Source organism: Maylandia zebra, linkage group LG22, assembly GCF_041146795.1.
Source record: "Maylandia zebra isolate NMK-2024a linkage group LG22, Mzebra_GT3a, whole genome shotgun sequence".
Classification (NCBI taxonomy): domain Eukaryota; kingdom Metazoa; phylum Chordata; class Actinopteri; order Cichliformes; family Cichlidae; genus Maylandia; species Maylandia zebra.
In genome coordinates, this window is record NC_135187.1 from 11071399 (window position 1) to 11085141 (window position 13743).

Here is a 13743-nt window from a genome sequence, read left to right on the forward strand (position 1 = left end):
TCATTTGTCATCTACATTAAAATACAGCACAGCCCCCAGGGTTTAAATATTCTAGAGATACTTCCAACTATTTTTGCCAGTATGACAAACTGCCATAAAACAGTGGGAGGTTAAAAAAGAAGGGAAAGCAGCTGAAAAAGATTCCTGTCAGTACCTTAAGATCTCTAGTTTTTGCATATTCAAGTGTTTTTCATTTGTAAAAGAAATCTGTTTTGTAACATGACCTTTCATGCCCGCAAGAAATAAGCAACCTCCATTAAAGATTCAAATTAATATCCCATATACAACTCAGACATCCCACTCTGTTTAGTCTTTTGAGACTCCCTCTATAATGGATATTCAAAAGTTTACTCTAGTGAGCAATAAACTGAGATTTCAAAGACTTATTAATAATCAGGAAATGATGTCATCGCTAAATTCTGATGAGTAATGCAAATTGTGGTTTCTGTTAGAAGTTGCCTATGTGGGATTGCTAGCAGAATAAAACTATGGTGTATGTGATGGTCCTTTCTCTTTGTTTTGTTCTCTTTTTTGTTCCCTAGTGGATCTAGGGAACTATATACAGTACATTTATATATTTAGAGTTTCTGCCCCACTAAAATGCACCATGAGAAGCAGCTGGTGAACAAGTAAAGCTTACCTAAAGTTCTTTTTACATGAAATCATAGCTTGTGAACTGCCAGCATCTTTGGCTCTCTTCCTTTATCCTGTCTCCCTTCTCTCCTGCCGCCCAGGTCGCAGCAGATGGCCGCACCTCTGGTTTCTTCCTGTTAAAAGGGAGTTTTTCCTTCCCACTGTTACCAAAGTGCTTGCTCTTAGGGGGTCATATGATTGTTGGGTTTCTCTCTGTGTGTATTTTTGTAGGGTCTACCTTACAATACAAAGTGCCTTGAGGTGACTGATGTTGTGATTTGGCGCTGTATAAATAAAATTGAATTGAAGCATACACCGTTTGAGTGTAGTATAAAACAACACCTTTTTGTAACAAACACAATCATGTGGAAACAAAAAAAGGTTTTCACAGGACTCTATGTAGGGCTATGTAAAACTAAATACACCCTTAATGCCTCCATGGGAATCAAGAGGCTAAGAAGCAGCTACGTGCTGCTTTAATTAATCAAATACACTCGATTAATTAATCATAAGCAAGTGTGACCACCTCCATCAAAGCAGAACTTTTGGCACTTTGCTGGTCTGGTGTGTGTAAACACAATGCTGTAATCTTCCCAGGTACAAATTCCCCCAAAGGTCAGCTTGTGCAATGTGCAGAGAAATTGCAAAAAACCCAACAGTTACATCACAGACTCTACAGCCCTCAGATAGTACACTATCACTGAATGTTGGCGTTTATGACAGCACAGTTTAAAAAAGACTGAACAACTGTAGCTTGTGTGGAAGGGTTGCCAGGTGAAAGCCTCTCCTCTTTAAGAACATACACCACAAGGCAGCACGACTGAGGTTTTCACAGTTGCATCTGAACATACCACAAGACAAATGTCAAACTTGAATGAATCAAAACAACACCGTATAAAAAAATGGAGCAAAATTCCTCCATGATGATGTGAGAGATTGATAAAATCATACAGAAAACGATTACTTATTGCTGATAAAGGTGGTTCTACAAGCGGTTGAGTACTTAGATTTTCACAGGACTGCATAAATGCTCTTTGACTGTGTATAGTATGCAGTCTCATTGCTATGCTCTCCAAGCACATTGGCCCGTATATGCGTGTGCTGCAGCTCACTTTCAATAAATAATTTAATTTCCTTGCAATATCTGCACCCATTGTAACTGTCTTTGCAAATAAGGTTGATTTAATTAGATTTAATTAGGTTTGAGCGTGTATTCTTGTGTCATAATGGTAGACTGGCACCAACGATTTATTAATTATTTAACATCTAGCTATCTATAATATTCTGCTGATGTATTTTTATTATCATTTGAGCTTGTGGTAATAATAACCCAACCACAGTAATCCAGACATTAGGTTTCTGGGTTGTTGTCAACCTTCGTTAAGTGTCATTAACGTGTTTTCTGTAGTTTTGTCCTTTACAAGAACTAAAAATGTGCCAATCTCAATCACCTCCCTGTCGGTCTCTTTCTTTTCCTCCTCTCTTTTCCTATCACAGATATGATTGTTGAACAATACTGTGCACCATCAATCAGTCCATCAGTCACGTAAACAGCAGAACCTATTTCATTTAAATGTTTGCCAAAAACAGGGTTTGGAACAATCAGTGACAGACAAACCGGTCAGGATGCAGTTTCCTGCAGAGCACCCTGCAGGGGCCCAACTTCAGGACAGCCTCTGTGACAACAGGGGGTGGTGGATTCTCTTTGAAATAGAATGTGAGTAGGATTGTGGATTGGTTCCTGGATTTTAGCTCATTATAGTGAACTTGAAAGGGCATGGCAGTAACGACCTTGATTTAAAGACAAAACGTTTAAATTGTACAGGGGGATTTTTAAATCACCCTTTTTCCTGATATGTTTAACTCGTCCTATTAATTTTCACCAGAAACGTACAGCCTTATAAATTCTGACTTATTATCACTGCAGGCTGTTTTTTTTTTTCCTTCTCTTTTTTTGGATCCATTTAAGAGTGCAATGAGTTTTACATTGAACATGAAATCTATTCCTATTGCTAAATATTGATTGAGGTAAAATACAGATTTCCCAGCTTTATAACCCCAGGGAGGAATATGAAAAAGTTATTAGATCACTTACACAAAATTGCGAAAATATGTAGTGTATTTCAAATACACCCATTTGTGCTGATCGCCATACATCAGATGACATGGAAACAATGAAAGTATTCTCCCTTCAGGCTTCTACGAATAATTAATAAAGTGAGAGCTGCCTCAAATTAAAATGATTGATGTGTACATGTGTGGGGGTTTCTTCGTTCTGGGTCTTTTAAAAAAATACTGAAATCCACAATCAGTTGTGTTTTCAAAGTTGGGTAAGGGGCTTTAGATTTAAACACACTTGAATTACCCTTCTTTGGGGTTTTATGCATGTGCAGTCTTATGTGCAGCACAAGGGCATCAAACATGCCTACAGGCACAACGTTTTACACACACACTGAACCTCATATAGCCATTGTGACTTGTAGTTATAGTGAGGACTGAAGGCTGTTCAGTTACATTGCCTGATGTCTTCTATAGAGCTTATTATCGTTTCACTTGACCTACCTGAAGTAATTCAATGGTGGATCTGAATTATTTAATTCTTTTTCGCTGCTGTAATTTCCCCGCCACGCTCACAGGAGAGTAACTTCAGATTTATGCAGATAATATTCTCACCTTATCTCGTCTCAAAACACAGGGCTTATTCAGCATGAGGAAAAGACACATTAAGATGCCAGAGGGTGAAAACTAAATTTATTTAATAAATATGGCAAGCAGAGAAAATTCTTTCACACGCATTTTTTAGGGTTTTCCTCCAACATTGCCTCATATTTTCAACAACATTTCATTGCTACCTGCACAACAAAAATCAAATATTTATTGTAAGGGCTGGCCATGTCTGAACCACATATTAGTCTTGTTTTGCACAGAGAAAACAACACGGTGGCCTTCTAAGGAATATAAATACATTTTTAAGCCAGCTTTTCCTTCCTTGTATTCTGTGGTTGTCGTAATACTTGTATCATTTTTTCTAGCCTTTTTAATTTATTTTATTAAGCTTTCTGATGGACACTATCCATTTTGTGCAGCTTGTTCTTATCAATTTTGAGAAAATACTTGCAGTCTTTGCAATCTTTTGACTAAACGGAATACCACTTTTCTGAATTAAATAAACACCTGGCTTTGTCTCTGTCCTTCACTGATTTTGAAAAGTCTTGTTCAGATGTATTTGTGAGGAAGAGAAAAGAAAAAAAATTCAAATAAAGTTTGGATGAAAAGATTTTAAAGAAACACAGGATTGCTTGTTTAACTAAAGCTCACACTGACAATTTTCTGCAACTCATGAAAGGTATCAAACCTTTTGCAAAGCATTAGCACAGTTGTGTTTCCATCACTTTAAAGGATGTTACATTTAATTTAATTTGTTCCCTCAAACTCACCATAACTATAAGCCCAAGCTCTACCAGAACTAAATAGTCATACCAGAGTTTCATGATTTACGTTAATGTAACTTCTTGTCCCCCAAAAGGGAGAAAAGTCCCCATAACATGAGTAATACAAGTCCAGATACACAAACAAATCATAAACAACACAAACTATTAGAATTTATGAAGGCACTCTCTGTTCTCCTTGGTATGGAAGAAATATAGTATCATCAGAATTCAAGTATTTTTAGACATTGAATTTATGACACTGAATTTTTATCCTCCAAATTTCCCTGCAAAAATATTCACCTGCAAAAATTCACCTGCAAAAAATTCACCTGCAAAAATTCACCTGAAAAAAATTCACCTGCAAAAAATTCACCTGCAAAAATTCACCTGCAAAAAATTCACCTGCAAAAATTCACCTGAAAAAAATTCACCTGCAAAAATTCACCTGCAAAAATTCAACTGCAAAAGTGATGAACTTTAATGACCCAAGCCAGAGCAATCAGCACCAGATCGAGTCGAGTGGCTCTCGGCCAATTCAATTACGCTGTTTGATCACATGACACCGTTAGCCAGCAGTTTGTCTCCTAAAAGAGAGCTGTTTAGAGGTGAGTGATTAAGTTTTTCTCCTAAATAGAGATCATTACAGAACGCCTAGTCCTACTTAAAATCCCATTTATTTTTATTTTATCATCTACTCGAACTAAGGAAAACGTTTGACTAACTCAAAGACAATTTCCACGCCTCCCCTGCCTGACTGCAGAGGCAGTTTTGAATTTAGGAGCAGCAAGATGGAAGCGGCAAACCCTGGCGATTCTCCGGTAAGTATATTGTTTTTTATCTTCAAGTTTGTCTTTTGAAACGTTAATTTTATTTAAATCCGTTGCTCACGTATAAAGTACACAGACGGGGTCTTTGCTCAACTCGTCTGAGGCGTGTCTCACTAAGCGCTACATGCTAGCATCCTGCTAACCGAGCTACCCTTTACATGCTGTGCTTTAGAAAATAGGATACTCGTTAAAAAATACTCCGCAGATATTGATAGATAGACGAACACTGCAAATATAATGTTGTAAACGAAAACGGCCTTTGGTGAAGTGGTAAAATACACCATGAATAAAGCCATAGATTTAATGGCTGCCATGGTTGCAGAACGGCCTGATTTAATGACAAGAATGGGGAAGAGTGAGGCGAAGTGAACCAAAGCCACAAAACACGGTCAGACAAGGCGGCAAAAGGGCAGTGATCTGTCCGTCAGTATGAAGTTGGTGTGTGCTTTGGTGAACAAAAACTCGAGACCGGTAGCAGGAAGGTGGGAGACTCGTGTTTCACTGGAATAGTGGTGAATTAAAACATCCTTTGTTGGGGACATTTAGGTGTAAATGCATCCATAAAGGTGAGACAGAGGCAGACCAGACAGTGAAGAAAACAAGGCAAACATTAGAAATATTAAAACGGAAATATAGGATTAATATAACATACAATTGGGGAAAATGTAAGGAACACAATGTAAATGATATTGTAAAGTCATTAAAACAGCATACTCTGATTAAAAGAAACAGATAATTGGGTAGGAGGAGGAGGATGATTTTGATGATGATAATAATAATAATAATAATAATAATAATAATAATGTTAAAGAACATGTACAAGATGGGTATGTATACTTGTAGCCAGAACTTAACTACATGCCAGACCATCTTGATTGAATGTAACTTCGCTCCACACAAGTTTTATGGTAGACATATTCATATTGGTATCTAATAAATGATTAATTCTTAGATTTTATCAAACGTTAATTTATAAATTGTTTCTGTCTTTATGTGTTTGTTTCAGATTATGCAAGATGTAATTATTCAGTCAGCAAGACACTTGCTGCAGTTACTGACATCATCCAACTGAACTGCTGCTGTGATGAATCAGAATACAAGGTTTACTTTAGCAAGACTTATGAGTTAATGCTACATTTAACTAAATTGTTATATATTTTGTGTCCAATATTGTCTCCATATGATTTTGTTTTTTGCAACATCTTGCAGAGAACAGAGTCAAGGTACCAGCTTGGTCAACCCTAAAAGACCATCTGTTCATCAAGAAATGACCAGGTGAAAAAGTCATAAACTAAACACTCTGCATGAGCATGGAATTTAGGATGCAACTTTATATCTTACCTGCTCTACACTCAGGGCTTGAATTACAACAACAGTCAATCACATAAAAAAAATATATACTTTTGGTAGTTCTGTGTCTGTCTCTCTCCTCCAAACCCAGATGGCTGCTGGTACTGAACCGGGTTCTGCTGGAGGTTTCTTCTTGTTAAAGGGGAGTTTTTCCTCTGCACTGTCACTTCATGCTGCTCAGTGTGAGGGATTGTTGAGGTTGAGTCCATATGTCCTGCGAACAACTGCTGGGCAATGACACCATGCAATCTTCTGGGATTCCTTGGATAGAAAACCTGTGAGCTGCACTTGTCCTTGGTCTTCACAGCTCACCTTTTTACTGTTTATTGAATCAAAATTCTCCAGTGACATGGATTCTACATTGTAACTGATGTGATGTTCTATAAAGTGGTTTTAATAAAAAAAAGGCAAAAATTAGTTTGTTTCTTTATTCAATTTTTGAACAGTGATACTCATTCAGTAAATGCAAATTATTTACATGGCAGTGCACTATAGGCATAAATCTAGACCCCTAGATAAAACATGATGGCATTATAGCAGTGACAACTCCTCCACAGTAGCAGGTGGGATTTTTCTTTTTTGAGGACGGCTCCTTTTACCTGTCACTACAGATGGTCTGTTTGTTCTGATCAAGAGCCTTTTTTTGGGCAGCTGAAGAGGAGAAGTCTATCTTATGGCCAACCTCTGGCTGTATCTTGGTCATATTACCCAGCAAAACCCAGTATGCAGGTTCATCTGTAACAGTCCTTGTGCCACAGATCACTGTTGCTTCTACATTAAACAGAAGAGCAGTGACGTGGGTGCAGGTCTCCGTGACTCCGGCCTTACAGCTGCAGTGGGCGGCTTCAACCTTCCCTGTGATGCTCACAGTGACCCATGGCTGCAATGCTGGTTCATTCAGTCTTTGAGAGTGCAGGACCTGAAACACACACAAAGTTCTTGTCTTTAAATGAACTATGAGCCAAGGCTGACATAAATGTTTTATCTACTTAATCATTAATGTAACAGTGTTTAGAAAGTTAGCACATACATGTAATTTTTCATTTCTTTATGTGTCCATCTATAGAACGCTGCATGTTATAGTGTAAATCTGCCTGTTCTCTGTCAGAAACCTGCCTGCAGAAAATGAACCTAAAGGAAGGATGTCATCACTTTCAAGATGGAGAAAGCATAAAGTGACAATTATGAATCACTTAATATGATAAGGAGATTCTGCAGGTCATTAATCAATGTATAAAATTAAATAAAATTATTTTTAGTGACACAAGATACAAATATGGAAGGAAGATGTATAATCGCTCAGTTTGGGGAAATTGTGGGTAGCCTGCAAGGGCCTCAACTTCTCCATACCCACAATGTGCAACAAATGGGCACAGCTATCTTCAACAGTGGAACATCGGCCAGTTACTTCCAACTTTAACGCAGCTTGTAGTCTTGGAGAGCAGCACACCAAAACTGCATGCACAACTTCTGCTAACAGTGGAAACAGATTAAGAAATCCATGCAAACAGATTCATAAACCGAAAGAATATTATTTTACAGGATTAATGATCATATCAGCCGCTGGCTGATCACAAACCCTGAGGGTGTATACGAGAAGCAGAAGAAGCAGAGGGGATATCCAGTTTAAGTTTAGATAGTATTTGTAAAGATATTGACCATATCCTTTTCTGAAAGTGTGGATATAATGGATGGGGTAAGGTACTGACATGCTACAACTTTATAGTTGTTAAGTTCTGGCTACAAGTATACATACCCATCTTGTACATTTTTTTATTTTATTATTATTATTATTATTATTATTATTATTATTATCATCATCATCATCATCATCCGCCTCCTCCTACCCAATTATCTGTTTCTTTTAATCAGAGTATGCTGTTTTAATGACTTTACAATATCATTTACATTGTGTTCCTTACATTTTCCCCAATTGTATGTTATATTAATCCTATATTTCCGTTTTAATATTTCTAATGTTTGCCTTGTTTTCTTCACTGTCTGGTCTGCCTCTGTCTCACCTTTATGGATGCATTTACACCTAAATGTCCCCAACAAAGGATGTTTTAATTCACCACTATTCCAGTGAAACACGAGTCTCCCACCTTCCTGCTACCGGTCTCGAGTTTTTGTTCACCAAAGCACACACCAACTTCATACTGACGGACAGATCACTGCCCTTTTGCCGCCTTGTCTGACCGTGTTTTGTGGCTTTGGTTCACTTCGCCTCACTCTTCCCCATTCTTGTCATTAAATCAGGCCGTTCTGCAACCATGGCAGCCATTCAATCTATGGCTTTATTCATGGTGTATTTTACCACTTCACCAAAGGCCGTTTTCGTTTACAACATTATATTTGCAGTGTTCGTCTATCTATCAATATCTGCGGAGTATTTTTTAACGAGTATCCTATTTTCTAAAGCACAGCATGTAAAGGGTAGCTCGGTTAGCAGGATGCTAGCATGTAGCGCTTAGTGAGACACGCCTCAGACGAGTTGAGCAAAGACCCCGTCTGTGTACTTTATACGTGAGCAACGGATTTAAATAAAATTAACGTTTCAAAAGACAAACTTGAAGATAAAAAACAATATACTTACCGGAGAATCGCCAGGGTTTGCCGCTTCCATCTTGCTGCTCCTAAATTCAAAACTGCCTCTGCAGTCAGGCAGGGGAGGCGTGGAAATTGTCTTTGAGTTAGTCAAACGTTTTCCTTAGTTCGAGTAGATGATAAAATAAAAATAAATGGGATTTTAAGTAGGACTAGGCGTTCTGTAATGATCTCTATTTAGGAGAAAAACTTAATCACTCACCTCTAAACAGCTCTCTTTTAGGAGACAAACTGCTGGCTAACGGTGTCATGTGATCAAACAGCGTAATTGAATTGGCCGAGAGCCACTCGACTCGATCTGGTGCTGATTGCTCTGGCTTGGGTCATTAAAGTTCATCACTTTTGCAGGTGAATTTTTGCAGGTGAATTTTTTGCAGGTGAATTTTTTTCAGGTGAATTTTTGCAGGTGAATTTTTTGCAGGTGAATTTTTGCAGGGAAATTTGGAGGATAAAAATTCAGTGTCATAAATTCAATGTCTAAAAATACTTGAATTCTGATGATACTATATTTCTTCCATACAATTGGGAATACCTGGGCCCTGTGCTTCCCAGGATATAAAGCAATGGCTGGTACTTTATTCTTTTTCTTGCTCATCTACCCTCCTGCCACTGTGCTACACACTTGTCCTCATACTCATGCATCCTACACCACTAATATTACCAATTTGAACAACTCCTAGCTTTGTATTTAAGCTATTACATTTGTTTAATGAATTATTTTCTTAAGCTGCTGCACAAGGTGGCCATACGAGCGAGGTTGTGCCACTACCAGGATTGTAACCGTTGTGGTGGCCTCCAGTTCTAGTGCTTTTGACTGCTGTTGGCGACAGTGTATTATCTTGGATGGAGTTATATGATATCCTGATTGCCTCTGTAGCCTTATTGAGCTTGGCATAAACTAGTTCTAGAAGCTGGTTGGAATGCTATTTTCAGAGGCTCTCGTAAAGGACAGAAAGGGGCTACCATCACAAGATCCAGTCCTGCAGTTACTGCATTTATAAAAACATAAAAATGCAATGTAATACAAAACTGCAGCAGAGCCGCATGTGTCGCAGAAGACTTTTCATTACCAGTGTTGATAAGAAAATCCTCTGGATTATTTAAATACACACCGGCAGGAGGTTTTGCTAGATGACAGTGAAGCACTTGATGAAGGCGGAGGAAGTAAGTGAGTATAGAAGGTGGGGTCCACTTTAATGGTGTTGGTCATCATATAAAACCTTCCTAATGGTATTCAGTCAAGTGATCAGCCATCGTGGGACCCCTGCTGCTGCTGCTACTGTGTGTGTCTTTTTTCAGTCTGTCGTCTCAGCTCATTCATGAATAATTTATAACGGACCCCATAAATTCACATCTTTAGAATCACAGATTAATACACCGGGGGCTGAGGGTAACAGAAGAAAGTAAAAAAAAAAGAGAAAAAGAAGATGAGAATGACAACCTCTCCCACCTGTGTGCCAGTTTTTGCTATGTGTACATTATTCTATTTTTATGTATCTTTTTACTTCAGCTCATGAGACATTAGCATGGCTTCTGAAGTGAAATGCACCAGTGTAAAGGAGTAGATTTAGCAAAATACTGTGACAGACAATAAACACAGAGTACTACAGTACATTAGCACTGCAGGATTCAATACAGGCCTCCTAATCACTACCCATTGGGACAGGCTCACAGGATTGGCAGCTGTATCTGCACCGCCTCCTGTCCACATATCAGAGAGTGCTTGAGCAGGACACTGGGCCCCTGAATTGCTCTCAGTGATCAGGGTAGCACCTTGCAGAGCAGCTTGCAGCAATTAGTGTGTGAGTGTGTCAGCGAATGAGATGCAAATTATAAAGTACTTTTGATGAACGTACAGTATAAATGGTTTTGGCAATTGCGGAATACTAAAAAAATATGTGTTTCAATCCATTTTCTAAAAGTTTGAGTTCTGTGGTTGTCATTTGCATGGTAATGTTGGAAAAGAGGATGTTGAGGACATGTTTTATTGCTTTACTTGCTCAAGAATAATAATATAAAAAAAACCCAACTTTATTTCATTCCTGATATGAGCAGCCTTCACAACTGATATCCAATATTTTTGTAGCTACATTTTAAACTTACAGAAATACTTCTTACTCATAGATGAATTTTATCCTCATGATACTTTAAGGAAAAAATTGTAGAAATTTTTTTTTTTTTACAGGCTAACTTTTATTTGATGGACCCTGCTGTCTGTTTAATCGATTACAAACACTGTCCTCAGCAAAACAGTTGTAGTCTTTCATAGAAAAACCACGTGAAACAACAGGTTCGATAGGGCAACAGGCGTGAGCAGCCAGATACGAGTTCGTCAACCTCTTTCACTGTCAAAATTAATTAAAAAGAAAAAAATGATTGCTGGCAATATAAGCACAACATGGGCTCAATAATTTTCCAGTGTTTGAAAGGAGCTCTTATTTTGTAGGCCACTCACTCTGAACAACTGAGCAGTAAAAGGTTGCTTTTGAGACCTACCTTGGTCTGCTAGCGTCTTTGTATACAGTATGTAAAACATAATAGGAAAAGCTGTATCACACTTGCATTATATCACATTTGTGGGAGACGTTTTATGTGTATGAGGTTTCATGTTTTACAAGCCTGAATGCAAAACGATTACCACAAGAATAGATTTGCATTTAGATGTATTTCAAAGCAGCCAAAAACACATTACTCAACACCACATCAACTTTGTGAATTTTTCCCTCTGCTCCATTTCACTGCAGATCTGCTGAACTGCTGCACTTCATTTTACATGCTTACATTTAAGGTAAAAAAAAATGGCAGCTCTGCTAATTTGAAACATCATAAATTCCATGACAGTTGCACGCCAGTACTATATTTCAGTAACCCAGTTGTTCTATCCTGCTATTTGTGTCATCATTTTACGACCGTATGACCAATTTCCACTTTGCTAGCAGGGGAGAGTCTCTATCTTCTTATTATATGCTCTTTCATGCTTCCAGTTGATATACCACAGGAGGCATTCTTTTCTGCCCCTCTGTATGCAGTTATCACATTTTGCAATGTAAACTGCCACAACGGTGTTTGTGAGAACTTTCCTGATCAAAACTAAGGGTGAATTTGAAGATCCGACTGGTCCGATCCATGAGTTCTGTGTCCTCGTTTAATAATTAATACCGATGACTTGTGGATTCTAACATCATTGTGTTTTTGTTCTATTTTAATGACAGTCATGTTTATTGTAATACCAGCTGAGAGGAGACACCAAACTGCTACAGGCCATGTTTCTGTAGGAATTTAAAGGGAGCTTGAAATTAGTTGGTATTCAGTTACTGTATCATGTATCACACCCACTATACCCTTTGCTAATGAGGAGGTGGATGAAAAAATGCACTTGCTGTGTAATTTAGCTGAAAATTAGATGATGTTTACATCACCCTGAATGTTAACTGTGAGTTATTTTTAAGTTAATTATTCATTTTTTTCTTCTTTTGCTGACAGAATATCCTTTATTTTAACTACTATGTAACTGAATAAATACCTGTTATTTTACTGAAAACCACAATCATAACACTGCACAATGCACACAGTCACAAACTACTGTAAGAGACAGTTTCATGAAATATGTATGTAGAGAAAGCTCAGGCTCTGAGGTGTGTTATCAAACTGTGAGGGAAGTGCTTTGAATTTTATGAAGCTTCTACTGAGAAACTGAATGAACTGAATAGTATTGTTCAGTAAATATCTGTTCAGAAGGAACTGGTAACATGAAGTAAACAAACCTCAAACAAACCAATGCCGAACTGGGTGGTGGTGGTAGTTGAAAGCTCGGGGAAAAGAGGGAAAGAAAGATAATTTTCCACTAGTTTAACTGCATATAAGTCTCTGTACATTCCAGCAAAGTGACATAAGAAAGTGTGAGGAGACTGTGGATTCAAAAGATGTTGTCTATAAAATAAAATGAATATATATACACTGAGTGGACACTTTATCGGGCATACCTGTTCAGCTGATACTGGACAGGTGCACCTGTGATGTAATGTTAGCACAAATATTTAATCAGTTAACAATACATGCCAAAATTCATCTCAGTACAATTAGGCATGCAGACATGGTCATGATGAGCAAATATCTAGTGTACTGCAGGACAGAAAAGCAGGAGTCCCTCAAACAGCTACTCAATCACGGTGTGCGGAAGAGTATCACTGAAACCATTATACATCCATCCTTGAAGCAGATAGGCTACAGCAGCAGCAGATGTCATTTCTGTTAGCTAAGATCAGGGAATTGAGGGTACAATTTGCTCATTTGCTCACCTAAACTGGACAACAGAAAACTGTAAAAAAACATTACCTGGTCTGATGCAACATAGTGTTAGAATTTGATCTAAACTATATGAAAGAATGGATCCATCCCGACTTGTATCAAAGGTTCAGGCTAATAGTGATGCAGATGCTGGTTGTCCTATGTGTAAATATAAATAAACCTGAATTAAAATGGAATTGAATGGAATGTCCCAGGTGCTCACATTTCATGAATTACAGCTAATGATCTGTCTATGAGAGAGAGAAAAAATCTCCCATTATTTCATCCATGAAGGCTCGGTGGAAAACTAAATGTATATTTCTGTCTGCATCGTAAATAAACAGTATTCCCTACTCAGGGAATCTGGGTTAAGGGAACTTTGTTCTACAAAATTGCTCCATTCGGAGTACCCTGCAGCATCAACAAGATCAACACCACTTATTGCATGTTGCTGCTCATAATACAATTTTAGACTCTGTAGTAAACTAAAATATAGAATATATACAGAAACCAAAGCTCATGGTATTGCAAAGTCTAAACTAATGAAATGCAGGGAAGTCAGTAGTTCTCAAAGGTTTTTATAGCGTTGCTCACTTCACAAGTAGAAA

At 37.9% G+C, this 13743-nt stretch overlaps 1 long non-coding RNA gene across 3 annotated transcripts; it reads left to right on the forward strand.

Annotated features, from left to right (window-relative positions):
• The first annotated feature begins 4615 nt into the window (after nt 1-4615).
• Nucleotides 4616-6661, forward strand: LOC143414686 (uncharacterized). 3 transcript variants are annotated; one of them, XR_013095372.1, is made up of 4 exons: nt 4616-4669; nt 4825-4882; nt 5898-5992; nt 6101-6661. It is a non-coding gene; the product is annotated as an uncharacterized LOC143414686 (long non-coding RNA). The 3 variants fall into 3 exon arrangements; XR_013095371.1 differs by having other exon boundaries at nt 4622-4669; nt 4770-4882; XR_013095370.1 differs by lacking the exon at nt 4616-4669 and having other exon boundaries at nt 4676-4882.
• The last annotated feature ends 7082 nt before the right edge of the window (nt 6662-13743 follow it).